This window comes from Pipistrellus hanaki (assembly GCF_964339955.1).
Source record: "Pipistrellus hanaki genome assembly, chromosome: 16".
Lineage (NCBI taxonomy): Eukaryota > Metazoa > Chordata > Mammalia > Chiroptera > Vespertilionidae > Pipistrellus > Pipistrellus hanaki.
Window position 1 is genome coordinate 33,951,307 of NC_140518.1, and position 15,852 is coordinate 33,967,158.

Here is a 15,852-nt window from a genome sequence, read left to right on the forward strand (position 1 = left end):
GTGCTGAGCCGGAGACTCATTGAAAGTGAATTTGGCCTCAGGACCCCTAACACTCCCAACGCGAAAGGCTCTCACCTTCTCCAGCTGCCCTTCCTGGGAGCCAGGACTCCGCCCACACAGGACTCAGAGCTGGTGGTCAGATGCCAAGGGCTGGCCCCCAATGGGGCGTCCTGAGCAGAACACGGAGGCCAGTCATCCCAGCCTTGGGCTCCAGCTGCCAAACAGCCCAGTGGCCCCAGCACCACCCACTTGGGGTTCCCTAAAAAAAATACCTCTATGGTGCAGACCCCCAGGCACACCAAATAGACAAACTGGTGGAATACCAGCTGCCCGCTTCCTGAACAAAAACTCTGCTTTTGCCCTCATCATTCTGTTATTTCAGAACATTTGTGCCACCCAACAGGTGTGGGACCATGTATTTACCCGGTGAGCACCCTGCCCCTCCACAGCACAGTGTTCCCTCGGCCACCTGCTTGCTGTGAGTCTTCAGGTCACTTCGTGTCTCTGAGTGTTTGTGCCTCTAAACACGGGTGAGCCGAGGATCAAGCTCACAGGATTATTGTAGAGACTCAGTGGGGTCCTCCCTGGAAAGTGCTCTCTGGGTGCCCGGACAGTGGAGAGGTCCGCTGGTCGGGCTGTGGTTGAGCTCATTGGCCATTTTCTCTTCCTCGTGACAAAGCCTCTACCTCATCTGTGATTGTCAACGAGGCCTTGGGATAAGCTCTTTTCTCCTTAGATACAGAGATTAGAGATTCTAAGAGGGGTCTGTGTCCTGGGTGAAGCCAGAACCAAAAATCCCAGAAGTGAGCAATGAGGCCCCATGCTAAGTTTATTCTTGGCAAAAAGAATGCAGAAAAAGTGTGAGAAAAAAAATTCTAAAGTACTAGATAGTATCAGCCATGTGTAGTGGATGAGGGAGAGCATGTTAACGAGCTTATCTTGTAGAGGAAAATATACACATGTGTAAGAAACCACAGGGATACATGTAACTAAATGTGTTTTAAGTTAAGGGAAAGCATCGTGTCTTACAAAATAGAATGCATTAATTTTTAACCTCTTTTAAGAAATAGGACCTATTAAAAGAGAAGCAATAAAAGATTTCCTAAAAATCAGAAGAAAATTTGGCAAATGGATGTTATTGTTTGCTTTGTTATACATGTTGTATCAGCACCTAACAGACAATACCCATTCTTTTAAACAATATAAATTATTACCATGTACTATGCCACATAGGAAGTTTCAGTAAATTCCAAAGAAGAAGTATATGTTTGTTCTCCATTGACACATTCATGAACCATAATGCATATATGTTCTCTAACATAATGCACTAAGGTAAGAAGCAATAATAAAGGATAGCTTTGAAATCCCCAAATATCTGGACACTTAAGAGGTATAACTGAAACTGAAGTGAAGGATACTCTACATAAACCCTGAGTTCAAAAGAAATCATGAGGAGATTATGGAATACTCACAACTAAAAAACAATCAAGAAAAGCTGCCAATCAAAAGCAGCCATAATGGAGAGAGTTTTAGTTTTAAATAGACTTCTAAGGGAAGATTTACCGCTGTGAAGAGAGGTCTACGTGTCCAAATATCAAATTAGAGAGAGCAGCAGAGTGACCTTGAAGAAACAAGGAAGGGGGAAAACATAATGGCAAAAACCAGTAAACCAAAGAACTTCAAAATAGCCTTCACCAAACTGGGAAACTGCTTCTCTAGAAATATTGGTAAAAGAAACAGATTTCTAGCCATTCTGACCAAGAATCAGAGAAAAGCGCTGTGCACACGGTTCCAACAAGTCAGGTGAAGGACCTATTCCTGAGAAGAAACAAACTACACAACCTTCCTCAGCAGAAAGTGGTGCCCTGCCCAGTCTCTGAAAGTGACTGAGTTTGTAGTTACAGCATTCTAATGAGGGGCTTGCAGGCCCAGGGGGCTTCACTGGAGAATTAAACGGAATAAATGGACAGACACTTCACTGAAGAGGCTATAACATGTCCCATGCGCACTTGAAAAGGTTCAACATCATAAACCATTAGGAGAAGTTTAGTTAAACCACAAGGAGACTAACGAAAATAAAAGACGGTGATAACACTAGATGCCGGGGAGGATGTGGAGAAACTCGCTCATTCAGGGCTGATTGGAGTGTGGACTATCACAGCCACTGGGGAAAGCAGTTTGGATGTTTCCTATAAAACTAAACATGCAGCTACCACACAAGCCAGCCATTGCACTCCTGGGCACTGATCCCAGAGAAATAGAAACTTTCATCCACTCAGAAACCTGAGCACAAATGTCTGTAGCAGCTCTGTCTTAAAACTTGCAAACTTTCTCTGAAGTCCCTTGTTGGGATTAATATGTAGAGTTTGTAAGAAACGTCTGTCACATAAAAAATGGGTAGAGTATATGAAAAGAGAATTTCATAAAGGGAAACCCAAAACGTTAACAAGCTATGAAGAGGCATTAAATTGCACTTGTAGTCAGAGAAGTAATGAGGCGCTCTCTACACCAGTCTGCGTGACAGATGAGAGTGTGATGATGGGAAGTGTTGGTGAGGCTGTGGGACAAATGGAAACATCATGGACTGATGGGACTCTAAACTAGGACAGCCACCAGGAGGGCCATGTATAAGTACTTAGAAAATTAAAACTAAATATGCTCTTAGATATTTGAATATTCACATATATAATTATGCTAAGTCTGAAGAGCCTGGAGAATCACAGTAGGGGAACCTATAACATAGGCCTCTCATTCTCAAGCTTGAACTGATCACTTTTTGAATAACATTTCCTCGGCTGGGCCACAGGGGAAAAAGCAGGCCTTCTGAGTCAAAACATAGCCCCTCAGAGTCTAAGAGCACGAACCTGGTTCTTCAAATCAGCATCACTGGGTGGGAATGGACCACTGGAAAATTTGCTAGAATACACAGCAAAGAGACAGCTGGATGAGTGGGTTCCCAATCCTTATCCTGCCAATTCCATCTCAGAAACATAAACCTTTTTATGAGTATTTTTCTCTGACATAGACATCCTCCCTCGATGTTAATGGAATTGTATATGAACAGCATGGCTAACAAACTCATGTGACATGATGAAACGTGGCAAAGTGCTGTGCTGGAGCCTAGAAAAGGAAAATGGATGGTCTGTGTACTTTCTTCTGTTGTCATTTGCAAGTAAAATGACACAGAAAAAATAAAAAGTATCACTCTAGGTGTACATATAGCCACATAAACATTTTTTTTTTTGGTAATTTTAAAAGTGTGAATATTATGGATTAAATGTAAAAGAATAAAATATAAGTAGAATAAATTAGGATCACCTGTGTTACTACTGAATCTTAAAATGTTGCCATTCCTGTGTGTCTTTAAGTAGAACATCAGGGTGACAGTTGGGAGACAGTTGAACTCCTGATTCCATCCCATTTTTTCTGTCCCCAGAGCTACTTATTATCACCCACTTTGTGCTTGTCTTTAAGTCGGTTTCTATAATTTTACTCGAAAGTTGTGTACACAGTTATATTTAGTGTTGATTTTTCACTGAAATCATGCTTTATGAAATTTGTCCACGTTTCTACACATACTCCAGTCTACTACTTTTCTGCTTTACTAGGTATATATTTACTGTGATTATTCTCCTGTCAGAGGACATTTAGGTTATCTCTAGTTTTCCATCATAAACAATGCTGACATGACTTCTTGTGTCCTCCTTCATGGGCACGTGAATGGAGGTTCTCTAGAGTATGTTGCTAAGAATGAGTTTCTAGCACGAAGGCTGTCCACACCTTAGCTCTTACTAGTGGGTGCAACTTTGCTGACTGGTTCAGCCATCCCCGCCTCCCAGCTGCTGTGGATGTTGGCTGCTCATGGCTCCTGACAGCCCTTTCCCCATTCAGAGGGCGTAGGTGCTCCCCCTCCAGTGCCCTGGGATGTAGGCTCAGCCAGAGGCCAATGATGACTGGCACCGGGTAGACAAGCCTGGCTCCTTACCTCCAATGGGACTCATTCAATGGGTACAATTCGTGTTCCACATCCCTCTCAAGACCAGGCTGAACGTAATGTGCTGAGTCCACATCTCTGCTCACCTCCCTCCATCTTCTCCTCTGAGGTCACTCCTTCACTAAGCTCTGCCCCAGATCCCAGGAGCCACTGCTTCCAGGAAGCCTGGCCCTAGATGACTACTATTGCCAAAGTCTCTCCAAAAGGGCCGCACCAATGTCCACAGTTAGGAGAGGCTTGAAGGCTGAGACAGAGGAAGCCCTTCCAAGAGATGAGGTGGGGGATGGGGGGAAGGGGGAAGGCAAAGGCTCTGAAATGAAGAACTTTGTGAATTTCACAAACCGAGTGAAAGCCAGTAGGGCTGAAGTGTGGGGAGCAGAGGAAAGAGAAGGACATTGGTTGAGGTTGGAGATGTATGTAGGAGCTGACAAGTAGACCTCATAAGCTAGTTTCCTTTTTCTTTTTCTTTTTCTTCTTCTTTTTTTTTAAATTGTTATGGGAAGTTCTTTAAATGCTTTGAGCTAGAAATTGATAGGGTTTGAATTAAACTAAGAAAATTCATCTGTGTGTAGAGAGAATGGTTTTGAAAAAGATAAAAGAAGCAGAGATTTGAGTATCCACATAGCAAACAGGGTGGATCATAAGAAGTATAGTGTTAGCACAGAAAGTAAGAAACACTATGGGGTTTATAGCACAACACCGTGTGTATATAAATCACACAAGCATACAGAGACACGAATTATTCAAGTGCACATCCCTAGTTTTCAGTGGCTACCTTTATGGAGGGAGAAGAAAGGAATGGAAATTACATGTAATAAAAGACAATAATATTAAGAAGATATCTTGCAAGGAGTGGTGGTGAACAGGTGTAGTGAATTGAGGCATATGATTTATGGAGCCCTGCACCGAGAAAACAAAAATCAAAACAGCAAACACCCACATCCCTACCAATTATTTTCCTTCACCGTGTGGAGACCCATATCTGGGATGGGGAACAGGTTTTCTGAGAGATCTTCCAAATAATCCAACTTTTACTCACTAAGTGGGTGACCTGGATGGATGGCAGAGACCTTCGTAGTGATTAATGCATCATCTGAGTCAAGGAACCTGGAGGGAGCAGGAAACAGAACCTTCCTGGAGCCTTATTAGTGAGGACACAGATGGGAGCACTGAGGCAGTCTCATGCCTGACCTGGTGGGTGCTCCTGATGCTCCCTCTCAGCCTAGTTCCTCCTTTCCAGAAATCAGTAAGTCCGTGCATTTATGCTTAAATGGAGAAAGAGCATTGGAAGTCCCTGGGCAATTCCTGTTAATATCTTACTGCTTTAGATTATCTTGTTGATGTCACACTTTGTATTTCCACCTGATGATTGTTTACATACATATCCTATAAAATAAGGAGCTAATATGCTAATTAGACAGAAGAGAGGAATGACTGTCTAGATGACATTACTGATGAAGCCTGGGCTGCGAGGGTCGGCAAGTGCTGAAAGCAGCTGTGAGGGCCAAGCTCCTTGCACAAATTTTGTGCATCAGGCCTCTAGTGTATTTATAATAGCAATGGGCAATATATATTGAGTGCTCACCACATGCCAACTCTTTATGTTAAGCACTTTATTATTCATGTTATTCTTGCAACTCATCTTTCACGTGAAAAAAATAAGCCTTAAAGAACTCAGCTAACATGCATGAGGTTTCAATGCAAGAGGCAGTGCCATCCTTCTCACTAAATTTTTTTTTTTAAATTAATTCTCACCTAAGGATAAGTTTCCCTTAGTTTTTAGAGAGAGTGGGAGGGAGGGAGGAAGACACAGAGAGAGAAACATAGATTTGAGAAAGAGAGACATTGATTGGCTGCCTACTACACTTGCCCAGACCAGGGCCAAGGATCTAGCCTGCAACTGAGCTGTGCACCCTTGACTGGAATCAATCCCAAGACATAGCTCTGTCTCTTTCTCTCACTCACTGGCTGCTCTAATTTAATGGAGAACATCCAGAATTTTCTTCTGGTCACTAGTATAAAGAATCTTATTAAACTCACTGAAGTCACATGTCCACATACAGCCATCATCACTATGGCCAGGCCAGTGAGATGTGCTGATACCTCCACTCTGGGGCCCTGAACCACACCCCCCAGAACAAGCTGGGTGTGGAAATTGGAGCTGTTAGAAAGGGGGAAATAGAAGTCATGTCCACCACAGGCCATTGCCAAAAAATGTCAACTTCTGGTTTCCACTCTGACAGAGAAGAGCTTGGAAGTCCTTACTCCCATCCTTACAAGAAGAAAAATGATGAACAATCCAAAAGACAGGGACTCTTTTTTTAGATCCATCAGATCACTGAAGTCACATGGCTATGAAATTAACCTTTGCTGCTGCAAATCACTGAGATTCAGGTTGTACACAATGCAACCTAGCACTAGGTCTTGTGTGTGTGCGCGCAGACAGAAGAAAAGCAGAGACCAAGGAGGTGACAATAGGAAGAAAGAAGGGGTTGGAGGCACGTTTGCCTGTGACAGTCCTCCTACTTGATAGCTACTTCCCCTAATGAACATTGATAAGAAGCACATGCTACAATAACCTATTTTGCAGGCAGGAGAGAGAGACAGGCTCTGAAAAGTACAGTGATTTATCCAGGGTCAAGAAGAGGTAAGAAAGAGGGGTTGAGTCTGAGCCCAAGTTTGTCTTCTGAGATCTGGGGCCCTGGATTCAGCCAGAAGTTGTAGGGTCGTGGTCGGCAAACTGGACTTGAGAGCCACATGCGTCTCTCTGGCCCCTTGAATGTGGCTCTTCCACAAAATACCTTGGCCTGGGCAAGTCTATTTTGAAGAAGCAGAGTTAGAAGAAGTTTAAGTTTAAAAAATTTGAAATTTCAAAGGTTGTACTATTGATATTTGGCTCTGTTGACTAATGAGTTTGCCGACCACTGCTCTAGGGGCTGTGGAGAGGGTGTGTTGGTGTCACTGTGTACACTGTTGGTATTTCACAGAGAAGGTGGGTGATTAGTCATCAGTCCACAGGACTATCTATAGCTGTTATTAGGTGAGGGGAGCTGGGGGGGGGGGCAATCCCAGGACGTGAGGTCACTTCCTAATAGAACTTGGAACCCCGGTAACCAGGCACCCACTTTCCAGCAACAGCCCAACTGCCACTCACTTGGCAAGAGACGGTTGACAGTTCAACATGTTCTCCTGTTGTGTTCCCGGTTATCAGGGCTCTGGTTCCCGGAGACCCTGCCGTGAGAGTTGTTCCAGACTCTGTAGACGGTTCAACACTCGTGCCCAACACCTCTGGCCGTTTTCAAGAAGATCCCGTCAGGTAAGAGGAGGTGGCCTGGGTCAGACCCATTCACGCCAGGCCAGCCTCCTCTGCGGGCCATCCCTGTGCACCCCACATGCCTCCTCTTCATGTAGTGGGAAGAGGACCTGAAGGGAGAACCCCGGGGCAGGAACAACTTTCAGGGCAGCAGATAACCTGGAGGTCCTGCTGTGATCACACCCCAGGGAAGGGCAGGGCAGGGCAGGTAGTTGGAGATGGGGTTCCAGAGGGCTCACTTACCTGTGCCAATGGGAGTCCTAGCCCTCAGGCTGTCACGCATTTTCTTCGCCAGTGGAGGTCTCGGCAGATCACAGTGTGTGCATGTCTGGAGTGGAGGGTCACAGGGGCAGAGAACTTACAAAAACAGGGCTCTGAGGCTTTCCCCTGGTGACTGGGAACTGTCTTTACAGAGCTCCGCAGAGGAGAGCGGACCGGAGCTGACAGATGGGGTCCTCAACTCCATGCCCCTGCAGGAGGCACGGATACCTGATATACCCACAAGTATGCAGCATGACCTCAGGGTGAGTGTCAGTGCCCAACTGACCCAAACTCAGAACCCCAGGGAGTCAACGGGACTGGGTACCAGAAGACTCCCTGCTACTCCCCTGAGATCCCTCGGAGCATCCAGTTTCCAAAGGAATCTGGGTTCCCATCTCCTCCAGGTCAGGAGCTGGGGCCTCTCAGGCTGCACATTGTTCCAGGATGGGGATGGCTTATCACGGTGATCCATGTCTTCATTGCTGTGGGACCTGGACCTTATCTCCTTCTGTTGTCATGACAATGGAAGCCACCCCGAACATACCACATGTCCTAATATCCAGACCCTCCACCCCAGGAAAAGCCTCTGTGTCTCATCTTACATTGGGATGTTTTGTCAGAAATCACACGGGTGACACTGTTAATAAAGCATGTGCTGTCTGTCCCCTGCTAAGAAAATGACCTAAGACACTAATGTGTTTCATATTCCTCACCTCCAATTCTACTTTTCTCTTATCAATGTGAAGAACCTTTTGTCTTATCAATGTGAAAAACTTTCAAAGCTGTGAAAAAGTTTTGTGTGTTTATTTGAACCAAAGTGCCAACAATGTGGGCTAGCAAAATATCAATGGGCTGAGAGAACCTATGGGAGAACGACAATTTTGCGCCTTATGTTATAAATTACAAGCAAAGTGCATGCAAACTTATGTGGGTCACATGAAATCCATGGGTGATAGATTAGGGAGAGAGGGGAAAGCAAAGTGTGGAAACTCTAGTGATTGCATAAACGGTAAAATGATAGGCACATACTTCTTTTCCATAGGTGGATGTAGGATAGTTTCAAGTTGACAATGAACTCAATAACAACGAAGGGATTTGTGGTCTCCGCAGGAAACAGAGTGGTGCCTGTGCCTGAATTGTCCAAAATTGAAAGGAAAATTCCTTTGATCATCCAAAGCTATGTTATCATAGATGCAAAAAGGCAGTACACGGACTCAGTTAAGGTAAAGATTGACCTTTGTCAGGGAAGATGCCAGACTACGACATGACTAGTGATGCCAGACTCACCATGAGTCCCTTTTAGTTAGGGTTTTCATTTCAGACCATCCTTTGTAGTTACTTAAGGTCTCCGAATTTGCAATACCTCCACACAGGACTTCCCTGAGCTAGTCAGTTTAGCATGTGGCCCTTTTTTACGTCCACACATCCTCCTTTTGTTCATAAATCAATAAACATTATGCATTGATGATCAGTGTTAGTGTTTTGTTTTGCTGAACAATGGATCATTGGGGATGAGGCAACACCTTAAATAAACTCAAGTGGCATTCAAGGTGGAATTTTTATTATTATTTAAAATAAAAGGCAGGTGAATGGGAGGCCATGAGATCCTATATATATTTGTTAAAAAATATTCTATACCAATTTTAAATTTTGAGCTGCTTGTCTTAAGTATTGTTATTTTGCATCTAGTATAACATTTACACTACCAGGAACAAAAGCAACAGTATTAAAGCAGTAACACCATTTAGGAATAGAAAATGTCTAGTGCTAGGCTCAGGGGAAAAGATCCCAGCCAAACAAAAATCACTTTACATGTATTATCATATTGGTTATTAAGCTAATTATATGTTTTCCATTTTCATCCACGGTCCCTTGTACTTATGATATGTTTGGCCAGATGAATTAAGACTCTCTTTCATTATCATAACTAATCATCAGAATGTCATTGTCTGGTAGGAGGGAAAATTAGCACATATCAAAATTCAATTTTTATGTGTAATAAGGGAGCAGCCTGGGGAAATAGATATTGTTTCCATTAGGAAACCATATAGAGGATAATAATAATATAAAATCATTTGATGTACATTCAATCAATAACAATGAAGTGATATAAGAACAAGGTCTGAGCAGCAGTAATTTGTGAGCGTCCAGGCCTTGTTGACTTCTTGGGCTAGCTGTCAGCCCCCATGGCCAGTGGTTTCTCATCCTTGAAAAGTCTTCAGTCTCCATGGTGGATGGAGGCCAGTGTCAGAGTCAGATGTCCATTTGTGGTTACACACCTGATAAGGTAATGTCCCTTATAATATGTTTTAGAGAGTCTTTAATTGATGTCTTTATCAATAATAAAAAAATCTATTGGTTGTAAGTTTTGGTCTTTGAAGTCTTTGTCTCTTGGGAGTACTGTGAAATGAATGTCACTATTTATCATTATCTATAACTTTCTTACTGAGTCATTAATAGTAATGTAGAATGTCTACTTTTAGTTTTCCTTATATTTGGAAAACTAAATGATTTAAAAATCAGCAATATGAACAATAATCATATTCACTTCATTTAGTCCAATACCCATTTTTTTGTTTATTCTGCTTACTTGCCAGTATTTTCATGAATGCAGTTATGACTTAGAGTTCTATATATTTTCATTCAGTTCAAATATACGACCTGCTTAGAAACCTGTAATTTAGAGTAAGTCAGAATCCTTTTCATGGATTTTTCTAAAGATATAACATTTGAAAATGAATTAGAGTAAAAACAATAACTATCTATGAATGACAAAACAAAGTGTCATGGTTATAGATTTGATTTTAATGAGATTGATAAAAAAACTTTGCTTCTTTAGTAAGCTATATCATTTTAAGACAATAATTTTTGGAAAATAATAATTACTGTAAAATGAGAGAGAAAATTATAATATATATGTACATATATATTTAGATTCAATACATAGTTTCAATATAGAAAGAACAAATTATATGTAAGATTTTAAAACATTGTCCAAGGCTTCTTGTATTGAGCATTGGAAATAATTCATAATCTTCCAATGTTTGCACCACAAATATCTGGAGTCCTACTGCCAGAAGTCCTCACAGGGAACCATCCCTCTTGGCTGGACTGGTGTCGCTGACAAGTCATCTGTTACACCTGAGAGTTTCCTATTTGAACTTTTCTTTGAATCTTGGTAACTCCCTCATTTATTGGTTGAAATCTTTAGAACATCCATTTTAATAGAAGCATATGTACACAAATAGAAGTCATTTTTATTTTTTAATTTAGCAGTTTCCCATGTAATTTCAAGCATATAAAATAGGCCTAATTTAGTTTAAAAACATTCCTTTAATAAGGATAGAGAATAAATCCTAAAGGTATTCCACAACCCATTGGAATTAACTCAAAGCCATCTTTTGTTCAAAAAGCCTCTTTAAATGGGAACTTTTGGAAGGTTGCAAACATACATACACAAAAGCTTATGGCCTGGACTTTTTGTAAATCGAAATAAAGCAAACATAGACTTATGGTAATAATTCTAGAAGACATTAATCACACTTAAAAACAGTTTTAATATTAAATATTTTGTCCAGCCTACAGAATTTGCCTTAAATTACATAAGTATTTAATCTTTTTAGGCAAATAAAAGATAATATGCTAGTAATGCCATCTGGAAGATAAAAATTCACCACACATAACAAATAGATGAACACATATCACATAAAGACTATACACATAATTTGAATCACTGATTTTTACAGAGAAAATGCAAGAATTTTCAAATATAAAACTTTCACAAACTTTTATAGTCTATACCCCCTTTTACAAACTCTTCCTTAACTTTAACAAATCTTCTTACCCATTCAGAAATAACTATCCTTAGAGAAACGTTCATTTGTCCTTTTCCTTCAATTATGACTCTCCATACTTCAAGCCTTCTTTTACCACAACTATATAATTGCTTCCAACTTAACTGGAACTTTTAACTCTTGGGAGCCTTAATTTCCAATGATAGGCACAAAAGTGAACAACCAGCATTCCTTAGATTGACATTGATGAACATATTTTAATCGCACGCACGTTCAAGAATAACAAAGCATAAAACATTACATCCACAGCTCCAAATGCATGTTACAGACCTTCTGTAATGAAAACCCAAAAGCAGGTGAACTTAAGATTTGTCTAGCAATGTTTCAGTATTTTATGTTATTTAAAAATATCTATATATGCAATAACTTTCATTAAAACTAAGTTAGAAAGAAATAGTTGAAATAAGCTAAAGTGATTTGTGTATGTGGGTAAGGATTTCTTTTTTCTTTTTCTATTGGGATAAGACGTATCTTCCCGAGATTTGTATTTTTAAAAATGGCCTAGACAAGAGGCCTTGGTGATCTCAGGTATTCCCACTTCAAAGGTTCTGGGACGTTGGTTGCATAAAACCCATTAATTACAAGCCTCTGAAATGAATAGGGGAGGTTTGGGGAAGGCAAAAGGAGGTGGTGAGCTTTGAATTGTTTCTGGAGCCAAACCTCTGGCCCCTTGAAACCTTCATTTGTAAAACAAGGAGAATCATTTTTTTAAAAAAATATATTTTATTGAGTTTTTACAGAGAGGAAGGGAGAGAGATAGAAAGCTAGAAACGTCGATGAGAGAGAAACATCGACCAGCTGCCTCTTGCACACCCCCTACTGGAGATGTGCCTGCAACCACTGTACATGCCCTTGACCGGAATCGAACCTGGGACCTTTCAGTCCGCAGACCGACGCTCTACCACTGAGCCAAACCGGTTTCGGCAAGGAGAATCATTTTCAATACCTCAGGGACTGGGTTGCCACCCAAATGTTGGCAAGGACTGACAAATTCATTCACTCATTTTTGGAATGTTTCTTTCTATTTGGTACTTCTTTCTAGTTTCCAGAAAGCACATACCTTTGAGAGGTATAGAGGCTTTGAGGTATATGAAACCTCTGTCCATCTCCCTTGGGAATGGCAAAACAGGTCCTAGCTGTATGATAGTCTTAAAGTTAATGGTGCCAAACCTCTCTTATCACGCACTTTATATTGGGACGAGTAGGTGGTGTAACAGAAGAAGATTGGATTCTTTCTTGAGGGACTCAGGGTCAAATTTCTCTCATTTGGTGAATATGAACCCAAAAGAGGGCTCTCAAGTCACTGTGGGCTGGTTCCCCATCTATAGAGAGACATATGAGCCAGCCACGTGTTAGAGGCATCTCTGCAAGTCTCTGGGCTGTTTGGGGCCATTCTGAGTAGGGTGGGTATCCTGTGAAGCCATCTCTCAGGCTCTCATGGAAGATAATAAAAGAAAAGATGATTAACAAACGTTTCTTTTAGTCTCAAGGTTAGTTTCCTCCTGGAAGGTTCCTTTAAAATCATTAATTTCCCTTTTGGTTCAGTATCTGGTTCATTTATTCTAAATATATAACTATTCTGTAAAAAGAATATGTAAGTATCACTGATTTCATATAAAAGGAAAAAAAAAACCTTCATCTATCAGGTGAATTGGGGGCAGATTTGATTAGCAAACCATATATATATATTTGCTGTTCCATAATATTCCCTATTTGAAATGAAATAGATTTTGGTTAAAAAGCAGACATTTGTACAGAAGCTTTAGTCCAATGCAGAAAGCAATTAGTTACAATAGATGCAGTTAAGAACAAGGAAAGTAGCCCCAGTATCTACAGGGGCCTTGGTGACTTCCCTTTTTATGATAATTTCAAATTCTCCCAAACTATCAGTGAGAAGGGGAAACACTTTTGAAGCAACTAACCCAATGTTTGTTTGAGTTTGTTTACTTTTTATAAATCCTATTTCAGTTTTCTATCATCTTTAAAGTGGGCAGACAGGAGTTTTCTTACAACCTCATTTAGTAATTCTGTTGCTTTTGCTTCCAGAAACCAGGAGTATATTAATTGGGATAGGTTAGAATAGCCAGGATTGCGTATTCTAACAGTTAAATTTCTTTGTGAATCAGTCAGAGCCATAGAGAAAATCCAGAACAATGGCTGGTTCTACTCTGGCTGAGACCAGCTTCTCTCCAAAGGGAACTGATAGAATTCCTGTTCTCATTTTCCCTTAAGTCAGTAGGGAGGGGCAGTGGAGGGACAGAAGGGGGAGGAAGAAGGGAAGGGAAGGAACATGTCTGGACAGGGAAGCTCAGAGAGCAAACAATGTAGTGGACATGTTATAGAAGGGGGAATGGGGTGTTAGCATTTATTTGCTTCAGGAGAGTTCAGAGATAATCTCTGAAATTTCCTATTTATCTTTTAATGAGAATTTATCTGTGCTTCTCCTTAGAAGCTTCTGATTTCCAAATCAAGGTATGCATCCTATTCAATCATTTTCATTTTTGGGCCAGCATTTTTCTTTCTTCTTTTTTCCTGCAAAAAATTAATTTATCTTGGCCATTTTTAAGTTGATATTTTGAAGTTAAATCTTCCCATGTCTGTAAAGCACTTGCAAGAAATGGCTACTAAAGGAATATTAATGAGGGCTGGAGTCTGGGAGTTCCCAGCTTTGGAGGCACAATTTCCCATATTAATTAAAGGTGTGTTTGTTGTTGTTTTATATCTTCAGAGTCTAAGCAAATTTTCTAGGGATGTTATGGAATGGGTCGAAGTGTGCAGCTTCTGGCTCCATGATGCTCACACCCCTCGAGTCTCATTCATCCCTCTCATGTGCCTTAGCTTCTCTGCCAGCTATCTCAGGCGACCTGAAGGCCTCTAGCCAGATTGGCTCAGTGGGTAGAATGCAGGCCCTTAGAGGTCCTAGGTTTGATTCCAGGTGAAGGGCATGTACCTGGGTTGCAGATCCCTGGCCCTTACTGGAATTGTGGGGGAGGCAACCAATCTATATGTCTTTCTCATTCTCTCTCTCTTTCCCCCTCAATTCCTCTCTCTCTAAGCCCATGGGAAAAATATACTCCAGTGAGGATAAATAAATAAATAAAAATAAAAACCAGAAGAAGGGCTAGGAACACTAGGACCACACCCTATGGGCTCTTCCCCAGAAGAGCCAGGCAGTTGAATTACAATTGAGTTGGAATTTTCCAATGGGATTCCTGCTTGGCGTGAGGAATCATCTCTGACAGCTCCGCAAAGATTCTTAGTTGCTTAAGAACAGCTGAGATCCATGTCAGAGGAGGATGAACCCCTTATACAGTGAAGGTTATTTTGGTCAGACTCTCAGAAAGCAAATCCAAATGAAAACCCAGAATTAAAATCCAGCCACCCATGTTTCATCTTCTCTCTCCTTAGCCTTTCTTCTGTCAACCCTTAACTTTAGTTCCACCTTGAGGATTTAAAAATACAGCTCAAATATAGTCAGACTATCTACCACAAGCTAAGGAAGATTGTGGATCCAAGAGACAACTTAGCCAAATTCACCTGACAGGCAGGGACCTGGCGAGCCCAATGGGCCCTTTGTTAGGTCTGAGCACCGGATCTGGGCCTGCAGGCTGGTCCTGATGAGCTTCTTTGGAGTCCTGCTGCAGGAAGCCAAGTAAGCATCAATGTAAGCAGCATTCAACCCTGTGCAGAGTTTTTGTGAGTTTACTGGAGCCCAAATGTCAAGAATTGCCTGAAAACAAAATCTCAATGTATTGAGGTAGTGCTTCAGAGAATGGCAGTATTGTGTCTTATTTTATACATTATAATAAAAAGTGGAGATGTATGTGGGTTACATGGAATCCATTGCTTAGGGAGAAAGGAGAAAGTCAAGCAGGGAAATCTCTGGGATTAGATAAAAAGTAAAACGATAGACACATGCCTCTCTTATACAGGGGCCTACAGGCTAGTTAGCAGTCAGCAATGAACTCAATAGCAATGAGCAGATCTGTGGACACTTGGAGGTGTCCAGAAAAAGGAAAATTCCTTTGACATTCCAAAGGTGTGTTATGGTGGATGCCAAAAAAATACAGACAGTTTCAGTGAAGGTAAAGATTGACCTTTGTCAGGGAAGACACTGGCCTAGCACATGACCACACACCATAAACTGCTTTGAGATAACAAGTTCTAATTTCAGGCCAACTTTGTGGTTAATTTAGGTCTCTGAGTTTGAAAGGCCACCATGCAGGCCTTACCTGTGCTAGTCACAGACGAGAATATGACCATTTTTCATCCACTCTCACCTTGGATCACTGTGTTCCACCTCTTGCCACCAATCATGTCCCTCCTCTGTCCCACCACAGGGGGAGAAACCAGCAGGTACCTGTATGCTGCAAGCAGCTGCAGCTTCCTCATCACCTGCTGGCCTGGCCCGCTGGCCCACCGTACTCAAC